Below are 22,088 nucleotides of genomic sequence, written 5' to 3'. Positions count from 1 at the left end.
GTACCAGTTCCCAGAAGGGTATGTTCATAGGGAATTTTCTGGCAATATACTGTACTACCAGTAAGTAGGGCTGAGGTATGAAGCTGATCAGAGCCTCCCGTCTTCATCCTCTTCCTGGGGGAACTTGCCCTCCCACAACCTGTAGAAGGAGGATCCTCATTTACCCTGCTCATGCCACACCCTTGACCACGCACCACACAACCTTGGTGCTCGAGTAACCCGGGGACCCCAGGCCACTGGCCATCACTTTCCTCTTTCAAGGGGTTGACCCTCGAACGGTGGGTGCTTCTGCTCAATATTTTGTAGAATCAGAACTGGAGAAGTATACAATAAGAAAGGCGGAAACAGAGAAGAGGGCAACAGGAGAAAAGTGAAGTTCAGCACCTGAGGCCCCAGGAGAGCAGCAGGCGAAGTTGGAGACCTAAACACACAGCTCTACCCTGAGTGGTCCCAAGAGCCTCCCCTGCCAACCTGGTGTCTGGGGGTTGCCCATCGAATCCCTGGATACCCACAGTGACCCCCATGAAACCCAAATGAGTTTGTACAGCTTTCTGTCCAAGCAACCAAATAACCCCAAGACAGTGTGATTGGACAAGATCAGAGAATAAACCTCAAAGACCCCAAAGATAAGCATATCTAATGAGGTATTGGAAGTCTGAGATTTACTCTAAAATTCTTCAGTGAGATCGAGACAGTGATTTGATGTGCATGCTGGCTCATTCAAGCTTCTACTTTGAGGGCTTTAATGGAAAATTCTACTCCAGGGTAGTGAGCTAGTTGTTTCTCAAAGGCCCCACTCTAGGTAGCCAGACAAGTGCTTCTTTGATCAAGGTCTCACTGAATACCTGAGGCTTTCTTAATCAGCATAATGAAGGTCAAAAATGGATTTTTATTGTCAAAATTAGTTGTTAAGAAGTACAGAGGACATTAGAAATGAACTTTTGTGGTGAAATTAAAGGCATTCAAGATATGTGAACTGGCTAAAATATTTTAGACATGTTCCGTTCTTTGCTATTCACTATTCATGAGCAGTGTGGCAGATACACAGATACTTGGCCCAGATTCCCACTTCATAGGAGGACTTCTGGCCTCACTGTGGGGAGCTTCACCCATCTGCAGTTACCTGAACCTTCAGGTTCTGCTTCGGGGTGTAGAGAGCAAGTTGCCCACAACTTACCCAGTGACTGAGTCAGGTAAATCACACACACACACACACACACACACACACGCACACCATTACAACATCCCTGTTTGAATTCTGCTTCACTTTTTATTGGCACTTATCAAAACTGGATTATATTTAGTAATTTGCATATCAATCTTTCCCCTTCATCCTATTTTTGTCCAATGCATGACAACCCCAATGTGCCATGTTCACTGTGGAGGTCAGCGCTGGGTTTGCTGGACTTTGTTGGTGTGCAGTACTGTTCCATTTTTCTCTCTGCCTAATTCAGATTCCTTCCTTTTCCCTTCCTTTAAATTTACCTTAAATTCTATTGAACTTAAATTCATATAGAAAAAAGCAGATTCAAATACACCAATTATTTACCATTAATAATTCTCTTCAATTAATTTAATAGTTTATAAAAGCTCTATTGATAAAGAAATCAATGGATTCCTTATCCCATCATGCTCTGGCAAGAGAAAACATAAATGAAGTTTAAAGATCATCCCTACTCTTTATGATGTTCTATTATTTTAAGCTTTCTTTTCTTTTTCTTCTTTTTTAAAGCAGCACTAGCCATGTATATTAACTGGTTTCATATCATTTGCTTCTTTTTGAAAATATTTTTTAGATGTTGATAGGCCTTTATGTTATTCATTTATTTATGAATACATAAACGCTGATTAGCTGAGAATCGAACCCAGTGCCTCACACATGCTAAGCAAGTGCTCTACCACTGAGCCATAATCCCAGCCCAGCATTTGTTTCTGATAATGTTTCTTTCCCTTTCCAATCACAGGGTCTGATTCCTAATAAACATGTTTCACCCTGAGCTCTGTCTCAGCAACCACTTCTGAAAACCTGACTGGCTAGAAAGTCCAAGAACAAGGCACTGGTGGATTCCATAGGGCTGCTCTTTGCTTCTAAGATGGTGCCTCTTGTTGGGCCCTCACATGGTAGAAGGGATGGAAGCACCAGGTAGCCTTCCGAAGCCTGTTAAAAAGGTATTAATGCTAATCAGGAAGGTAAAGCCCTTCTGACTTAATCACTTGCCAAAAGGTCCCACCTCTTATTATTATCACCTTGAGGTTTACATTCCAACATATGAATTTTGGAGGCACATTCATTGAAACCCTAGCACTTATGTATCTCAGTCTTCTTTCGAAAACTGTTGTCAACTAAAAAGAACCTGAGTGGAGCTAGGGGTGTAGCTTGGTGGCATGTGCTTAGCGAGCTCAGGCCTCACTTCTGTTCATCGGAGCTGTGCATTTTATGACTAGGGTCAGCTCACAACAGTGATGATAGGTGGTTCAGTTCTAGCTCAGAAATGCTCAAATAACAGCCCTCATTTCATTTAAGTCTGCCTTTTCCAATGTCATCTCTTCCAAGTAGCCTTCTTTGAGGAATGTAACAAAAATAGGCAAAGGAAACACACACACATGCCCCATTACTATGTGTAAATTCTGCTTCATTTTTTATTGGCACTTATCAAACCTGAATTATATTTAGTAATTTGCATGTCAATTTTGCTCCTTCATCAGTACATAAAGTATGTGCCTTAGGGCACATACTTTGCTTACTGTTGTATCCACAGAGCCTGGAAGTATGCTGGGCAATGCTAGAAGTCAATTGTTATTTATCGATTGAACACATGAACAGAACTCTATGAAAGACTACCAGTCCAGGGGCCACTGTGGAACACAGGGCCTTTAAGGCACACACACACACACACACACACACACACACACAAAGTTGTCTTTTAAGACTAACAACCAGCAGTCAACTTTGGGTCCTGTCCTTCTGCCTTGGCATAATCTTGAGAGTCTTCATTCTATCCTTTCACATAAGTTTGATTTCTGGTCCCTGAGAAAAAAACTCATTGACCAGCCCAATTAAATGAGAAGTTTATCAAATATTTGTTCTGTGTCAAGTGCTTTGCCTTGGCTCTCCACGGGTCAGTTGGTGTACCTCAATAGGAAGACTGAAATACAGTGACAAGTGACTCATTAAAAGGACAGAGCCCAGGGAGTGGGGGTGGTTGCTAAGCAGAAAGAGTGTGCCAAATAAATACTGCACACACAACCCCAGAGGATATTTTCAGTCTACATAGAACACTCTGTTTTCAAATATTGTTTAAGTAGATAAGAAGCAAAAAAAATGATATGCAAATATAAATCATTCATATCTATTCATTAAAGCAATTCTCCTAAGTTTCTATATCAGGCAGCTGTCAATCTAATTGTAGCATACATTGGCAAAAAAATTAAAAAGATATGCACCTTTATCTAGATTCCTCTTCCTAGAATTAGTCTGAATTAAATTTTCATTTTAACCAACAAAAACATTATGGGTGACTCATTTAGTACCGGTGGTATTGGTAGCGTTAGTAACCATGGTGGAGATGGTGGTGATGGTGGGAGTGATAATAGTGGTAGTGGTAATGGTGGAGGTGGTAACGGTGGTGTGATGGTGGTGGTGATGGTGGTGGGAAGAGCTAACAGTACTGTCCTCATCATGGACCAGGCTTTGAGCAGTGAACTGGTAGGCACCTCCTTCCATCAGATCCAGCTTCAGCCTTCTCTTCCTGAGCTTGGGTTTCACAGGTTGTGTTAGGACTGGCAACTGTGCCAGGTTGGCCTGACCACAGGCCCTTGCCTCTGCTACGTTTAGATTTGGGGAAATGTTGCCATCTAGTGCCCCATAGGAGCCTTAACTCTTGAAGCGGATAAGTAGGTCTCCTTCTGCCGAGCTCCCCACCCCCACCCCCACCTCCCTTCCCTCCCAGCTAGAATCCAGGCATCCTAGGCCAGCATCACCCCTACCTACCATAGGAACCATGGAAATGCCTCCAGGAATTGTTTTTGGTTTTGTTATCTCTTTCAAAATGTACATGAAGAGAAAAAGCTAGACAGAAGCAAAGATGTAGTAATAGGACTAAGTTATAGTCATGGGTTAACACGTAGAGCATATTAAACTCAGTGGAGGTTGAGAAACCAGAATTAAGAACAACTCCAGATTCAATGGTGAAATAAGTAAGGGGGGGGGGGGTCTTTGGTGTGGCAACTGCTCTTGGGATCACCTCTCCCTGGCTCTTTCATGTCTTGCCAGGTAATCTACCTGACTTTTCTCCTCAGCCCACCAAGCTGTATAGGTCCCCACATTCACCCTTTCAGTCCCAGTCAGGTCACTCGAGCCTGTCCCCTGCTCTCTGCCACAACTAGTTAGTTAACACTAAGCTAGCTGGTGCTCTAGGTTTCTTGACCCTCTCCCGTCAGGTAAATGAGGTGGGATACCTTCAGCGACTTGACAAGGATTAGCCAATCTATATGGTGGCAAGTAGCGAGCCCAGCTGGGACGGGGAGCAGCAAGCCTGCCAGCATCTGCCTCCATCTCCAGGCCGGCTCACATCAGAGGTAGTCTCGACTTTCAGGGTGCACGTATCTTGGTTTGGATTCACATATTCATTTGTTTAATGCTGACCTTCTCCCCTCATCTCTAGCTCCTCAGGGTGGGCACTACGTCTGTTTTGGACACTGCCGGGCACATGGAAGCCCTCTGACGAGCGCAGGAGAGAAGAATCAGTGCACAACGCTGAGGTCACTTGGCTTAGTGAGTGGAGGCGCAGCCGTTAGGCAGACAACACGGGCACTGGTGAGTCAGAAGGAACATTAGACTTCACCAGACTCATGCTTTCCAAATTGCCTAACCCCGGAATCCTCTGATCACTCAAAATCTTATGCTGGAGTCCCCTTCTGCTTTTCAAAGACAGTTCTTCTCTCTGTTCCCTGGCCTGCACCTTCCACTGGGCCCAGCTAGGCCCTCAAGGCTCCAGATAGCACAGTTTGAAAACACCTGATTGAATCCCTTCATTTTTTACAGAAAAAAGAAACCCACGGAAGGCAGAGAACAGTGGAAGGTAACAAAGGAAAGGGATAGAAAGGCAGAGTGTACACCTGAGAAGGAAATTGCTTTGTCACGTCTTCTCATAATGTCTCCAGGGTAATTCAAGAACGCCCACCAAGATTTGCTCTCTTCATCCAGGAATCCACTGTGAGCAACATCCCACCTGGCCCGGAAACAAGAGGCCTGGAGATCATGACCCAGGCTCCGTCTAGATGAGCCCCACTGGCCAGGTCAGAATTTGAGGCCTCCAATGATTGAGAGGATGTGCGTGCTATAAAGGGTCTGTCAGAGAAATAACCACGTTGAGATGTTGGGGACAAAGGCTTTTTTGTCCTCTGCCACCATGAGGCAGTACTTTTCTGAGTGACTCTAATTATAAATCCCTGTCCCGCTAAGATGGGTAAACTTGGCAGCATCGGAGATCTGCCTTGCGTCTTAACTATTTCTCAGTTGGCTTAGGCTTGGCAAAACCCCAAATGCGTTTTGCCAAGCACTCTTTCCCTTAATTTCTAATCCCCTGAGTGGCTTCAGGGAAATTTCATCCATATGTTTCTGAGTCATTTACTGTGAACTCATCTTTTTGGTAAGAGAAATACGTTCTCCAGCCAGCAGAGTCCAGGGAACAGCACATTTTGGGACTCAACTAGGTCACGCTTTCTTGGGGAAGAATTTCCTATTCTCTAATTACAAGGTGGGAAAAGGAGCAATATTTCCTGTTCCCATGCTCCTTCCCCTTTCTGAATGTGTTTTCTTGAGGCTTGTTTGAAAACTTTATTGTTTATAAAGCAAGTGAATGTCATATTTGTGTTTGACTCTCAACAAACTGTGGATTTGTGGTTTTTTGATAATTCTCATTTTTAACCTAAGCTGGAAAAGAAGTAGGCAATTATTGAACTCACACTATATGGCAGGTGCAGCTTAGCAGCCAGGTAAATAGACATTGTCTTTGTACACATAAGGAATCAGGGACTTAAAGATATTAAGTAACTAGAAAAGGTGTGTACCTATTTGAAAGGGGAATTCGGATTAAAATCAAGAGTGGTCTGACTCCCTTGCTTGTGTTTTTTTCCACCTGTCCCTGTCCATTCCCACAATCAGAGGGAAGGCTCAGCACATTCTAGTTCACAGAAGGAGGGAATGATGGACAGACATTTTTTTTGTAAAGTGAACAGAGATTAGACATTACCACCAAAGAGGTCATCATTTATATTGTTACCTCAGGAGAGTTTGGGACCCTGCCTTACTCGCCATAGTCAGAGATCATATGCAGAAATTGTCAGTCTTAAAAGTAAGGTCTTTGACATTAGTAGAAATAATAAGTTTCTAGGTACGATTATCAGTTGACAGAAATTACAGGCAAGGGAGGAGGATGTTAAACAATATGGTAAGGATGCAATCAGCAAAATCCAGAAGGTTGACAATTCTGTAAGACATAGGGCACGGTTTCCTCAATAAGTAAATGGCCAGAAAAGAAAAGAGGTCAGGGAAGCCTAGAAAAGATAATAGATAAGAACCATTTCAACTGAATGCAATGCGTGGACCTTACTTGGATCTTGTTTTGGTTAAAACAAGAATAAACAGAAACTGTGAGATAATGAGAAGTTTGAGAACTCACTGAATATAATTATAATATTAACGAATTATTGTTATTTTTAGATGTGATGATGCCATTATGATTATACTTTCAAAAGATGGATATCTTTTAGAATCCTATGAATCAGGCTGAGTATGGCTCTGTGGCAGAGCACTGGCCTAGCATGCCTGAGGCCCTGGCTTCAGTTCCCAGCAACACACACACACACACACACACACACACACACACACAGTCAGAAAAACACAACTGAATTATTTATAGACAAAATAATATGATCCTTGGACTTGTTTGAAAGTAACATGGGGTGGGGTGAGGAAGAGGGTGGGAGTGGGGGGCAGGGAGAAGGAAATTTGCCTTGTAGGAGCATCCACTGAAGATGAGTGAGGGGTACCCAGGGTTCATTTACTAGTAAGGTGGATGTTCATATGTTCAAAGTGTCCATAATCATTGTTTTAATTTTGATGATAAAAATGATTCTAATTAATTAAAGTTTTCTCCCACACTGTATCTTCATGTGGACAACAGCTCTGTGAGATTCTCACACGAGCCTACCATGGCTTTTTGTAGCGGTGGTGGTGGGCTTGAAAAGGAAGATAAGGAAGGAGGGAAAGGGAAAGGAGAAAACTTGAGCCAACAGAGAAAAGGGAAGTCATTTCTGATCAGAAAGCCACGTTTCTGAAGAATCAAGTCTGAAAATTCAGAGTTCACGAGGTTCAGGCATGGCCTCTCCCCTCCCTGACATCCAGATTGCAGGACTGGCTATGGGCGTGAGCCTGGGTGCCAGGACTCTTCCAAGGTAAAGTATGCCTTGGCTTCTGTCTGGTCCCTGTGGAATGGCACTCAACATTGACACTTTTATTCTGCACTGAATAATCTGTACCCTAACCTACATTAGGCAGAAAGAGGAGAACACACTAATGAGATTCTTTTTTAAAAAAATAATTCCTGGCAAGGCACAGTGTTGCACACCTGTAACCCTCTGGTTTGGGAGGCTGAGGTAGGAGGATTGTGAGTTCAAAGCAGGCCTCAACAATTTATTGAGGCCCTAAGCAACTCAGTGAGACCCTATCTCAAAATAAAATAAAAAAGGACTGAGGATGTGGCTCAGAGGCTAACGGTTCCTAGTTTCAATCCTCAGTACCAAAAAATAAAAAATAAAAAAATTTAAAAAAATTCCTGGATGTTTCATTTTCTGGATGAAGTTATTGAGAGTACACTTTTAAGTGTTCATAGATTAATGGTTAAATAAATGTACACTCTCTGTCCAGCCTCCCATGAAAATAAGAAGTACTTTAGGTTATATGGCATTATGTCACAGTTTTCACATTTTCTTGTAGCTTTTATTTTGGTAGTGGGGATCGAACCCAGGGGCACTTTACCACTGAGTCACATCTCCAGTCCTTTTTAATTTTTATTTTTTTAATTTTTTGTAGTTATAGATGGACAGCATGGCTTTATTTTATTTATTTATTTTTATCTGGTATTAAGGATCAAACCCAGCGCCTCACACATGCTGTGCAAGCACTCTGCCACTGAGCTACAGCCCCAGCCCTCTTTTTATTTTTTCAAGACAGGGGCTCACTAAGTTGCTGAGGTTAGTCTCAAACTTGTGATCCTCCTGCTTCAGCCTCCCGAGCTGCTGGGATTATAGGTATGTTCCTCCATGTCTGTCATCTTTGTAACTTCTTTATTGGACATTTTCTAATGTACAGGAAAGGAGAGAATGTATAGTTTGCACTCACCTAACTCCACAATTGTTAGTGGCCCTCTTGTTCTGTGTGTGCCTTTCCTTTTCCACCCCTGCTGAATGATTTTAAAAACCAATTCCGAACATCACTAACATTTCATCTGTAGAACTTCCGTGTGCATTGCTTCTTTTTATTTCATAGTAGCAGAATTCAGCGATGAGCCTCCAATGGATTTGTAAAGTAAAGAGTCCATGTAGAGATAACCAGAGTCAGAATTGGAGGCACTAGGAGACGAGAAAGCCAAGGGTGGCCATCAGCAGAGGTTTCGAGGAAGAAAGGCAGCAAGTACTGTGTAATAAAAGGGAGGGTCCAAGGCCCAGAACACGCACAAATGGCTGCAGGTGCAGGTGAGGACTACCCCATTCAAAGGGGACAAGGGGTCAGTCATGGAATGGAGCAGAGAGGGCCTGGTCCTGCCTCCACGATTGCCACAGGGGCGTCATTACCCCAGAGTTGTCCTCAAGGGCACGGCGCCAGACAGTCAAGGTTTGAGGTACTGCAGCTTACTCACTGGAACTGTCAAAACTTTTATTTCCACCCAATTTGACAGATACCTTTCTAAACCGTATTGTACACCTCTCTGCTCTCTTAAGGACAGTCTTGCATGGAACATTTAGTCTCTCTCAATGGCTTAAAGGCATTGCCATCAATGGCAGTTTGTGTTGATCTCAAAGGTGATTGTGCCTCTGGAGAGTATTGGGGAAATGATTTTATGTGCATGCTCCCAAAGCAAACAGCCACTAGATTTTTTAAATTTTCTTTATATTTTAATAAGGTGACAGTGGAAAGGATTGTCTCTTCTCTCCTGTCAGCTGCCCCTTTTTATAGCTATCAATTTATCTGTAAGGTCCACCTCTGTTCTGTCTTCTGTCTTGGTGCTTCTGGTCAAGCTGTGAAGACATTATACCTGTGTACCAGGTGAGAGGAAATTGCCTCTAAGTAAGAATCCACAGGGCTCACCTCTGAGTCAGGTGCATGGATTTTATGATATCTATTTTGTTTCTTCAGAGTTTCTCTGTGGTTCACTTTTGTGTGTGTGTGTGTGTGTGTGTGGTGCTCGGGATCAAACCCAGGGCCTGTACATGTGAGGCACGCACTCTATCAGCTGAGCTATATCACCAACCTGTGGCTCAATTTTCAGTTTTCATTTGAATCCTAGACAGTTAAAGCTGCTGAGTCAGGGACACATCACTTTGTATTGCTCACAGGTATTTGATGTGGGCTTTTAAAAACAGAAGCTAAATCACATCTAAGCACCTCCCTCAGATAAGAAAGTAAGACATGGCATGGGAATTGGTGATAAGTAGCCTGAAAATCCAGACACATCATGGTTAAACATTCCCCGAGGTATCCCTGGGTCTTGGCAAGAGAGATTTAGATGGAAATAGTAACTTTTAAAAGCATGTTTTATTCAAAAGAATATGTCTAACAAAAAGCAACACAGAACTTACTTTAAATAAGAACACACTCAACTACATCCAAATCAGTAAGTGTAGAAGCAAAAAGATGCTCGTCGGATAAGTGGATGAAAGACGCCCTCCCAAAAAGTCATGTGGAAACATCAGCTCTGCGTGGAGGGAAGAGGGCCTCAGATTCCCAGGCCTCTGCCACCAACCTCATCCCTCCACCAAAAGAGCTGCGGTCGCTTTTCCAGTTATCTTCCTGATTACTCTCCTGTCCAGAAAGGAGACCTGGTGTGGTTTCCTTTATTGTGCCCAGCAGAGAAGCGTGGGTGGTATGCTGGAAATGAGACATCTTCCATGAGTGTCATGCTGTTCTGGAGTTCCTCACGGTGAGAGGCTAGAAGACTGGTTGCTGGCAGACTCGGTACCTGGATGGTAGGACAGGTCTTCAAACTGCAAGGTCAAGACAGGAGACAGTTTTTATAAACTGGACAGCATAGTGTTGACTCTCAGCCCTTACTGTGCAGCAAAATTGTCCGGGGAACTTTTTTCAAATTCAAATTTCCTTTTTGCTATATAATTTACATAAATTGATATATGGATATCAAATATACAACAACTGAGATCCAAGTCTGAAAATAAGTTTTCAACACATTCCTATACTTTGTAAACCCACACCACCATCAAGATGGAGGATATATCCATCATTCCAGAAAGTTCTCCCCTGAGCTTCCCAGTCGCTCACAGTCATTCCTATCTTAGAGGCAAACTTCTGTTCTGATTCTGTTCTGTTCTGTTCTGATTCCTCTCTCCATATTTTAGTTTGCCTGTTGTAGAACTTCATATGAATGGGATCACACAGTAGGTACTTTTGTGTGTATGTGGGCTTTTTTACTCGACATCTGTCTTCAAAATTTGTCCATGTTGTCATGCGAATCATTGGTTTCCTCCATGCCTATTACTGAGTAGTGTTTTAGTTTAGAGATATACAACCATTTTTAAAATACCTTTATTGTTTCTTTATTCTTTTTAGATATACATGACAATAGAGTGTATTTTGACATATTATACATACATGGAGTATTACCTACTTTAATTAGGATTCCATTCTTATGCTTATATGAACAACAACTGTTGTATATCACAATTTGTGTATCCATTCTCTGAGGGACACTTGGACAGTTTCCAGTTTTAACTATCATTAATGAAGTTGTTAAGTCTTTTAATATGTTTATTTTCATTTATCTCAGGCAAAAAAACCCTAGAACTAGTGATTTTGGTCATTGGTAGGCATATATTTCTCTTTATAAATAATTCCAGACGAATTTCCAAGGTGTTTGTACCATATTATCCTTCTATCAGACATAAATGAGAGTTCTAATTGTTCTGCATCCTTGCCATTTCTGCTAAATTTTTTTTTAATTTTAGTCATTTTAGCAGACATCTCAATTTGGTTTTGATTTTATTTCCCTTATGATTAATGGTGGTAGGGCACTTTTTGGCCATATAATTGGGCTAATTGTCATTTTATTACTGAGTTACAAGAAATCCTAAGAGTCAGGTGCAGTGGTGCATTCTTGTAATTCCAGTGACTCAGGAGGCTGAGGTGGGAGGATTACAAGCTTGAGGCCAGTCTCAGCAACTTAGCAAGACCCTCACTTAGTGAGACCCTGTCTCAAAACAGAAGCTAAAAAGAGTCTGGGAATATAGCTCAGTGGTGAACAGCCCCTAGGTTCAACTCCCAGTAACAAAAGAAAAACAATAAAAAAGAATTGCTAAGATAAGCTGATAAACTGGTTTTAAGCTCTTTGTCAGATATATGCATGGCAAATCATTTTTTTCTAGTCTGTGACTTGTTTCTTCATTTTCTTAACAGTGGCTTCTGATAAGCAGTTTTTAATTTTGCTGGAGTTATAGCTTAGTGGTAGAGCATGTGCTTAGTATGCATGGGGTCCTGGGTTCCATTCTCAGCTTTAAAACAAAAAAAAATTTTTTTAATTTTAATGAAGTCCATTTAACACTTTTTTTTCTTTTATGATTGTCTGGGGACACTAATCCCAAAGATTTGGTTGTTTAGCCATTCTAATATGCAGCCAGGGTTGAGAACCCTTGCATTAAGAGGAAATAGGACTTCAAAAACAGAGCACCTTAGAAAATGAAAGCCTGAAAATACAGTAAGGTCTGATCCAATTAACATGAGGACCTGCTTAAAACCCCTGCTTGTCCACACAGAGAACATTTCAATGTGTAGGTAGAAGAGGGAGCACAGAGGGACCGCACAGAAGAGGCTGTGACGCCATGACAGCTCTGACCTGAACAAGGCTCACAGAGCACGTAGACCTGTAAATTATATTCAGGGCAAAGAGATGAACAAAAGAAAGGCGAGGGGTTGGGGTTGATAGTGCAACAAATCCGGGCACTGCCCAGATGAGATCTCACCCTGCCCTCACATCTGGAAGCAGAATCTCCAATGCCAACAAAGCAGACCACAGATGGTTAAGAGGGAACACAAGCTAAAGATGGGTGGAGAGATAGGGAGCCCCAAGCTGCTCGGAAGGAGCTAAGGTCTCCAGGCTCCATGAATTACAGCCCTTGGAAACAGGAAGACCTTGCAGAGGTAATTGAGGAATCACACTGTAATCTCTGAAAATTACAGAGCAATGGAACGGTCTCAGAAAACCTAAGATGGGAAAACGTTTCAAGTTCCAAAAATGGGACTGTCAAAAATTGTCAGGTCACCACAGTGCCCAAAACCTGCCCTGGCAATGTGCCCTGGAAGACTGGGCACAGTCTAGACAGCTTCCCAAGAAGCTCAAGCACACCCTGCCCACAAAAAGTAGCTTTCACTGCAAATCCACTTGACATGACTGTCCTCTCTGGGATAAATCCCGTGAACACAGGCCCCAGCACAACCTTGCTTCACTGTATTTTTGCTTCTCTTTCATTAGTCATAATTTTGTCACTAATTATTACATTTACTGAGCATCTACTCTGTGCTAGAATGTGTTTCTCAAATTGCAAAACTCTTGAATACTCAAAAATACATGTTCAGCTGACACAGAGATCCAAAAACCCCAGTTTGAAAAGCACCAAATTAAAAGTTAAGACCTGGTGAATGCAGGAACAAATGTGGTACATCCAGACAATGGAATATTATTCAAGGCTAAAAAGAAAAGAGCTGCCAAGCCATGAAAAGATGCGGAAAGAGCTTGAATGCATATTACTAAGTGAAAGAAGCCACTATGAAAAGGCTACATATAGTATAATTCCAACTATGTGACATTCTGAAAAAGGCAAAACCATGCAGACAATAAAAAGCTCTGGTTGCCAAGAGTTAGGGGGAGGGTGGGATGAACAGGCAGAGCGCAGCAGATTTTTAAGGCAATGAAACTATTCTGTCCAATACTATAATAGTGGACACATGTCATCATGCATTTGTTAAAACGCATAGGATGTACAACATCAAGAGAGGACTCTCATGTAACCTGGACTCTGGGTGATGATGTGTCAAGGTAGGTTTATCAGTTGTACAAACGAATCAGTTTGGTGGAAGATGTCAACAGTGGGAAAGGTTGTACCTGGGGTGGGGATGATTATATGGTGACTATGTACTTTCCACTCAATTTTGTTGTGAACCTGAAAACTGCTCTGAAAAATAAAATCTATGTTAAGTAAAGAAAGTTAAGATCTTAAGACTTTTTTAGAGAATGTTTGGACTCCTCAGAGTGCATCCATGAGACCAGTTAGAGAAACAGTGTGTGAAGTGTATCAAATACATTATTGCAAAAGTTTATGATCACCTACAGGATCCTTATTAACATCCTAATTTTAGGATATTGTATTTTGGGGGGGACATTGGGGATTGAACTCAAGGGGCACTTAACCACTGAGTCACATCCCCGGTCCCATTTTGTATTTTATTTAGAGACAGGGTCTCCCTGAGTTGCTTAGCACCTCCTTTTTACTGAGACTGGCTTTGAACTTGCAATCCTCCTGCCTCAGTCTTCCAAGCCACTGGGACTATAGGTGTGCACCACTGAACCCGGCTAGGATACTGTCTTTTTTCATGGTGTTTGGGATCAAAACCTGGGTCTCATGCATACTAAGCATGCATTCTACCTCTGAACTATACCCATAGCCCCAGGATAATGATTTTATGATAATTTTTAAAAATTGCATATCAAAAGATACTTATCAGAGTAAAAAAGCAACCCACGAAATGGGAGAAAATATTTGTAAATCATATATCTGATAAGGGGTTAATACCAAGAACAAAGAGAAGTTCTAAAATTCAACAACAAAACTCTACCCATTTTTAAATTTGCCAATTAAAAATGGGCAAAGGACTTAAATAGACATTTCTCCAAAGAGGATATACAAATGGCCAATAAGCACATGAAAGATACTCAACAATACCAATCATGAAGGAAATACAAAACAAAACTACAGTAAGATACCACCTCACACCCAGTAGGACAACTACCATCCCAAAACAAAGAAACAAATAAGAAGGGTTGGTGTGGGCTGGGAGAAATTGAAACCTTTATGCACTGTTGGTGGAAATGTAAAATGGCACAATCACTGTGGAAAACAGCATGGTGATTCCTCAGAATATTAAAAATAGAGGGTTGGGGATATAGCTCTGTTGGTAGAGTGCTTGCCTCACATGCACAGGTCCTGGGTTCAATCCCCAGCACTGCAAAAAAAAAAAAAAAAAAAAAAAAAATTGAATTACTATACAATTCCAGAAATTCCACGTCTTGAAGCAATAGGTCTTGAATCGTTGTCCATAGCAGTATTATTCATAATAGTTAAAAGAAAGAAACAATCCAAGTATTCATCAACAGATCTGTGGGTGAGCAAAATGTGAAATTTATATCCAATGAAACATTATTCAACCTTGAGAAGAAAGGAAATTTTTACACATGTTGCAACAGGGCAGAAACTTAAGGACATTACTGCTAAGTGAAATAAGTTTGTTAGAAAAAGGCAAATACTGTATGATTCCACCTATATGTTGATCGTAGTCAGAGTCATAGAGGCAGAAAGGAGAATGCTGGTTACCAGAGACCAGGAAGGGAGTGATGGGGAATTATTGTTTAATGGGTACAGAACTTCACTTTTACAGGATGGAAAGCATTCTAGAAAAGGATGATAGTGAAAGTTGCATAACACTGTGGCTATGTTTACTGCACAGAACTGTGCACTTAAAATGATTAAGATGGTAAATTTTATATCATGTCAACTTTACTACAATTTTTAGAAATTAGGAAAAAAAACAAGATGGCAATGGTTAGGGTAATGACAGCAATGGAGAAAAATGGACAATTTTTATAACTATTAGAGATGGAAACATTAGCAGTAGAAATGACAGGGCTTGATAGTTAAATTGGCTAGAGGGAAACTGAGGAAGCAGGACTCAGGACTCCAGATTTCTGGTTGGAATGGTTGGTGCTGTTTGTGAGATAAAGTGACTGAAGCATAACATACCAGTTTAAGAACACAGAATTTGGAGTCAGAGAGTTCAGATTTCAATCTGGCTACTTAACTGTGGGAAAGGAGCAGGTCACATCACTTGACTAGCCTTTATAACCTCATCTCAACACTGGGAAGAAATTGACCTATAAAATTCTTACAGTAGCTGATCTAAAAGACTTGGCTGAAGGATCTGGAGGAAAGGTCTTGAAACCAAAAGAGAAATCCTGGGAAAGAAACAATAACTGTCTTCAAATGTTTGAAAGGTTGTTAGGGGAAGAAGAATAACTTTTTTTTCTGTATTGCTTTAAAACGTAGAATTGAGCCCAATAGGTAAAACATTTTCAGGTAGAAATGCCTTTCCAGTCACCACATAAAGACCATCTCACCTTAGGCCAGTCACCATGAGTAGTGAGTGCCCTATGACTAGTGGCATTCCCATGGAGGCTGCTATGACCTCCCGCCAGAGATGATAGCCAAGGAAGTCTTCCCCCGGGGGTTCCCTTGGCTTAGCAGTTCTGAAACTGAGTTTATCATCTGAAACACGAGGAGAGCATCTCAAAATGCGGGTTTCATGGCCTCACACAGTCCTAAGGAATCAGCAGTCATGGGAGCGAGAATATGTGGGGTTTTTTTTTTTTTTTTTTTTTTTTTGGGTGCTGGGGATCGAACCCAGGGCCCTGTGCTTACAAGACAAGCATTCTACCGACTGAGCTATCTCCCCAGCCCCGAGAATATGTGTTTTTAGAGAAGTTCTTCAAGAGACTCTACTGAAAAGCCATTCTTGGCAGCCACTGGGTTATAACCTCTTTGCTTCCTTGGGTTTAAGAATTTATAACAATATATGCTGAGTTGAGTTTCGACAAGTGGCACATGCCTGTAATCCCAGCAGCTCGGGAGGCTGAGGCAAGAGGATCCCGAGTTTAAAGCCAACCTCAGCAAAAGTGAGGAACTAAGCAACTCAGTGAGACCTGTCTCTAAATAAAATACAAAAGAGGGCTGGGGATGTGGCTCAGTGGTTGAGTGCCCCTGAGTTCAATCTCCAGTATCAAAAAAAAAAAAAAAAGGGAAACTGGAATAAACAAGGGCTAGAGTGTCTTTGAGGGGAAGGGGAAAGAGTATGAATAAGTGGGTGACCCCATCCCTTCAGCAACCCATACATGACTGGGGTACAATGACACTTTGTCCAGACATGGACCCCAGGAACCCTGCAGTCCTCTGACAAAGGAACCCTTGAGTAGTCAACTTTCTGCAAACCATAAATTTCCCTTGGAAACTGAAGTCACAAACAATCTGTCCCCAGTAGAAACACATGACCTATTCCATTTTGAGATAAGCTTGGTCTTACACAAAGCTGGCAACAGAGGCAGATGTCAAAATGTTATGGCCAGTGAAGGGAACAGAGCAGAGATGCAGGTTTTGTTATTTTTTAATTGGAAAAAAGATGTTATTTCAGGCAGTAAGACATTCAAGAAATATCATTAATTGTTTGCTGCTGTCATGGATGAGAAGAAGGTGAACAGGTAGGAAGGAGATGTAAAATTAGTCATCTTTAAAAGTTAAGGTGGAGGAGTAGCCATATCTGGGAGTGGGGGGTGGGCATCAGGCATAGTATTAGATATTAGCAAAGTACTAGTTATGATGACCTGCATTTCCCTACTCCTCTTAACTGGTTAAGCACCCATCAGTGATAAAAGGATATCAGTTTATTCTCAGAGCAGCATTTCCCAACCTTTAGACAGAAAAGGCAACTGAAGAAATCTGAGAAGGCAAATGTATAACCAAATAGGAACAGCCAGACAAATCGATCTCACACATATTTTCACTACTGTTTTGGAAATTTACATAGACACTTGAAAACAATATAATGAAATGCATAGTTGTTTAAAAGCATTACTGAATTCATCGCAGCCTTTCATGGCCACAAACTGTCCCAGTCAATGGGTATCAATATGCCAGTTCAATCACCTGGGCACGCATAACCTTTCTCCTACCGAAAAGAGCGAGAGCTGAGCTCGATAGCTTAGGAAGGTCCTATTTGCATTCATTTTTCCTCCCCTGCACACCACAAATAGCTTTCCCTTCATTCCTGTCGAGTTGGCTCTTCAGGAGTAGACAGGAAACGAGATGGGAGTGCAGAGCCATGATTTAACCTCTCGCTGTTGTGGAGTGGGGGAGATCTACTCCCCACCAAGGGAAAACCATCAGACTTTTTTTTTCTGCCAATAGAGCTCTCTGTAGCTGCCAACATAAGTGAACTAAAGTGCAATTTAATTTATTTTGAAAACAAACAAACAAACAAAGGAACCTCAACTGCTATTAAAACAACCAAAAAATTATTGGGAGGCAGGATTGCCTGAATTATTCATTGCTTCAAAAAGTAATTATTGATTTTCTAAGATGTGCCCTCAAGCAGTTTACAAAATGGTGGGGAATGCCACCAGAAAAGGAAATGGGGAAGGGATGTTATATGTGTCCCAAAGTTGGACACAGTCACTTATGAGCCTATATAGTTAGCTTATGTAAAATTTACAAATCTTTTTCAAATGATGAAACTCAGTACTGGCAAGTTGTTGGAAATTACACCCTCGCACCCTGCTGGTACAATCTTTTACCAAAGCAAATTGACAGTGAATTCAAGATCCTTAAAATGTTCACGTCTTTGACCCAGTAACTCAGGAGAATTTTATTTTAAGGAAGTAAGTCAAAGGAAGTTAAAAGTTATATGCAGAAACGTTTTCATGGAGCATGGTTTTTAATCTTGAAAACTTGGAAGCTGTTATGGTTTAGATGTGGTGTCCCCCAAAAGCTCACATGTGAGACAATACAAGAAGGCTTGGAGGAGAAATGATTGGGTTATAGCGTTAGCATAATGAGAGAATTAATCCCTGATGGGATTAACTGAGCCACAACTGGAGGCAGGTGGGGTGTGGCTGGAAGAAGTGGTTCTTTGGGGTCGTGACTATGGGGTGTATATGTATCTGGAGAGTGGAGTCTCTCTCTGCTTCCTAATCCTCGTGTGAGCTGCTTCCCTCTGCCACACCCTTCCACCATTATGTCTTGCCTCATCTTGAGCCCCACGGATTGGACCCTGCTGTGTATGGATTGATACCTCTGAAACTGTAAGCCTTCAAATAAACTTTCCTCCTCTACAATTGTTCTGGTTGGGTCCTTTAATCCCAGCAGCAAGAAATAGCTGATTAAAAGAGAAGCAATCAAAGGCTTAACGAGAGGAGTAGTAAAGGAAATTATAGTAAGGCTATTCAATAAATATTAGGTAACCATTAAAGTGTCAAAAATGAACCATAGACATGTGATAAATGCATAAGATGAAGGACTGAAAGAAAAATAATAATAAAATAAAATAAAAATATATTAGCCCAGCAGCATGATGGTGCACACTTGTAATCCCAGTGACTTGGAAGGCTGAGGCAGGAGAAGCACAAGTTCAAGTCCAGCCTCAATAATTTAGCAAAGCTCTAAACAATAGCAAGACTCTGTTTCAAAATAAAAAATAAAAAGTGCTGGGGATATGGCTCAGTGATTAAGTATCTCTGGGTTCAATTCCTGGTTACCCCCCCACACAAAAAAAATTGCCTATATTACCTATGAATAAGGGCTGCACCAAAATATGAAAAATCCAAACATTTGTTATTAAAAATTGAGGGTGAATTTTATTTGGTTTTATTATAGCATATGTTTACATCATTATAAATCTTGGTACACAAAAGTAAGTATGAGCTTGAGTGCTCTGGCTAATGCTCCCCCCAGGGTTATGAAGTCCTTTGATCCTACCAGCAGAGGAAGAGAATTGAACTTAGCAAGATACCACATTGCTAGAACTTTTACACAAATAAGATTAGAAGGGGATGAGGGGCTGGAGGACGAGAGAACAGGGTCTGACTTGCTATGCTGGGAACTGGGCCTATTGTGTGCATGCCTCAAACACTCCTATGGAATAGTGTCCTTTACGTGGAAGAAAACATGCTCAGGAGGGTATTGAGGTTGATCCAATGCTCATTGGTAGTGGAGCTGATTTTCAAATCCCAGGTAGATCTGATTCCAAGTCTCCTGCTTCTACTCTGCACTCCAATGCCAAGCGCACAAAGGAGGAGGTAATGGAGCTGTTGTTTGTGATGAAGGTCAAGTTGGGGTTCAGGGAGGTCACCAATGCAGTGTTCTCCATCCTGGCTGTTCGCTGCAACCATCTAGAGGTAGATCTTTACTTTTTGTTGCCTGGGCCTCACCTCAGAGACTGAGCTAGTTTGGGGAGTAGCTAAGAGGAGGGTATGTTGTAAACCTCTCCAGATGACTGACTCTTCAGCCAATCAGGGCTGAGAAACACCTGTTTAGGCCCTTTGCATTTCCCAACATTGTTCTGTAAACATTTCAGTGGTCAATAATTTAAATGACACTCACTCCATTCACTCTTAATTTTTTATTGTGGCAAAATACATACAGCATAAAATTGACCATTTTAGCCATCTTTAAAATATGCCATTTGGTGGTACAAAGTACATTCACAGTGTGACCATCACCACTATGTAGTTCAATGTTTTTATCATCACATTGGGAAGCACAATAAGCAGTCACTCCCTGTTTCAACTCTGCTTCCATTTCCTGGCAACTATAAACTGCTTTCTGTCTCTATGATTTTGCCTATTCTGGACATATCATCTAAATTGATTCATAGAATATGTGGCCCTTTGTAACTGGCTTCTGTCATTTAGCACAATGTCTTCAAAGATCATTCACACATTGTAAGGTGTATTAGTATTTCATTCCTTTTTATGACTCAATATTATTTCATTGTATGGATATTCCTTAATTTATCCACTCATCAGTTGATGGACTTGTGGGTTGTTTGTTTTTTTTTTACTTCCATTCATTTGTCCATCAAATCTGATATTTCTTTGCAAAAAGAACTAAAGAGAATATTTTATAAGTTGACAATGCGACCCTGGAGCAGACCTGTGATTCCCCAAGTGTGATCTCCCAAGCAGCAGCATCCATAACACTAGGGACTTATTAGAAAAGCATAGTCCCAGGTCTCATCCCAGACCTGCTGAGTCAGAAACTTGGGGGCCCAGCACCCTGTGTTTTAACAAGCCCTCCAGGTGACTCAGACACAAGTTCAACTTTGAAAACCACTGGTATAACGGACACCAGTATAGGGTTCCAAATCGGGGCATGCCCTCTGCCTTGTCTGAGGTCAAGTCTGCCCATACCGCAAAGGAAGCACCTCCAGAGCAGAGCGGCCCCCAGGACTGAGCAGCCTCCTTGGTGATTCAGTAAGAACAGTGCCGTCTGTCAGGATCCAAGAAGCTAGTGTCACTGAGTTCAGCTGGTGCATGAGACAAGGTTGACACGACACCCTCAAGTTATCACAGTTCTCTGATAATAAACAAACAACATGTTGTAAGAAAACCGACTTCATTAGGGAACTGCATTCTAGCAGTTTACATTGTTGATCGTCTCATATGCTGGGAACCACAGTTGACATGTTCACTACTAGAAAGCATTAGGCCAGAATTCCCCATCCTGGTTTCTGCTTCCCCTTCTGGCCTGGCAAGGCTCTCTGCCCGTCCCCACTGGTCAGGACTGCTCCTGCTCATCCCTCCAGTCCTGTGGGTCATGGGCCAGCTTTCTGCCTTTGTTCACGCTCTTTCCCCTCCCCGGGACGACCTTCGACTCTCTCCCCACTCGCCTGCCCATCCCAACCTTCCCTCACACTCAGTCCAACTTCGCCTCTCTGGTGAAAGCCCACCAGGGACCCCCAGCAGCAGCCTGTCATCTTCCTTGCTCTTCTTTCTGGCCCAGCAGTCCTTGCTTAATCATAGTTTGGCCATCTCTTGTTTGGGGTCAATTTTTGTTAGACTATTATTTCATCCTTACTTTATAAAAAGTAATTACCAACTATTCCATAATTCTTTTTTTTTTAATTTAATTTTAATTTTTATTTTTATTTTTTTTATTTTGAACAAATGGGATACATGTTGTTTCTCTGCTTGTACATGGCGTAAAGGCATACCATTTGTATAATCATAAATTTACATAGGGTAACGTTGTTTGATTCATTCTGTTATTTTTTTCCCTTCCCCCCACCCCTCCCACCCCTCTTTCCCTCTATAGTCCTTCCTTCCTTCATTCTCGCCCCCCTCCCTAACCCTCACTCTAACCCTAACACTAACCCCTCCCACCCCCCATTATGTGTCATCATCCACTTATCAGCGAGATCATTCGTCATTTGGTTTTTTGAGATTGGCTTATCTCACTTAGCATGATATTCTCCAGTTTCATCCATTTGCCTGCAAATGCCATCATTTTATTATTCCATAATTCTTGATACCTAGGAAGTTGTTTAGAACTGTGACTGTGACCACTTAGACATGCTAGGATGTAAGTTATAGGAAAAACACATACCATGTGAAGTTTGATGGGTGGGAAAAACAAGTTCCAGGCCTTAGGAAGCAACAGGGCAAATGAGGGATGAGCTAAATTTGCTCTCTAGGAAAATTACTGGAGGTTGGGGGCTTGGGGGACTAGTTTGTTGAGCAAACAGTGACTCCTGGGGAAGAGCAAAGTCCCAGAAGTTAATGGGAAGCCAGGGACTTAAGGGAACCTGGCAAGCAATTTAGATAAGGAACAGAGAGCATTTGGCTTTCTGTTGTTGCCTGTGCTATGTGGTGGTCTCTGCAATAGACCAAACTCGGAGTTAAAGCTGGCCATCCATGCAGCCAAAGGCAGAAAAGGTAAAGGAAGTAAGAGCGACATAGGCAGGGGAAGGATAGTCATTGCCA

General features: G+C 41.8%; 1 long non-coding RNA gene across 1 annotated transcript in view; it reads right to left on the bottom strand.

Moving 5' to 3' along the window:
* Positions 1 to 19,341: 19,341 nt before the first annotated feature.
* LOC124991952 (uncharacterized) overlaps positions 19,342 to 22,088 on the bottom strand; it is a 31,215-nt gene continuing 28,468 nt past the window's right edge. The window contains exon 4 of the long non-coding RNA XR_007109994.1: positions 19,342 to 20,682. This is a non-coding gene — a long non-coding RNA (uncharacterized LOC124991952). The remainder of the gene's footprint in view (positions 20,683 to 22,088) is intronic.

This window comes from Sciurus carolinensis, chromosome 8 (genome assembly GCF_902686445.1).
Source record: "Sciurus carolinensis chromosome 8, mSciCar1.2, whole genome shotgun sequence".
NCBI classification, from domain to species: Eukaryota; Metazoa; Chordata; class Mammalia; order Rodentia; family Sciuridae; genus Sciurus; species Sciurus carolinensis.
The sequence above is the reverse complement of the archived record's forward strand: the minus strand, read 5'-3'. Positions and strand labels throughout refer to the sequence as shown.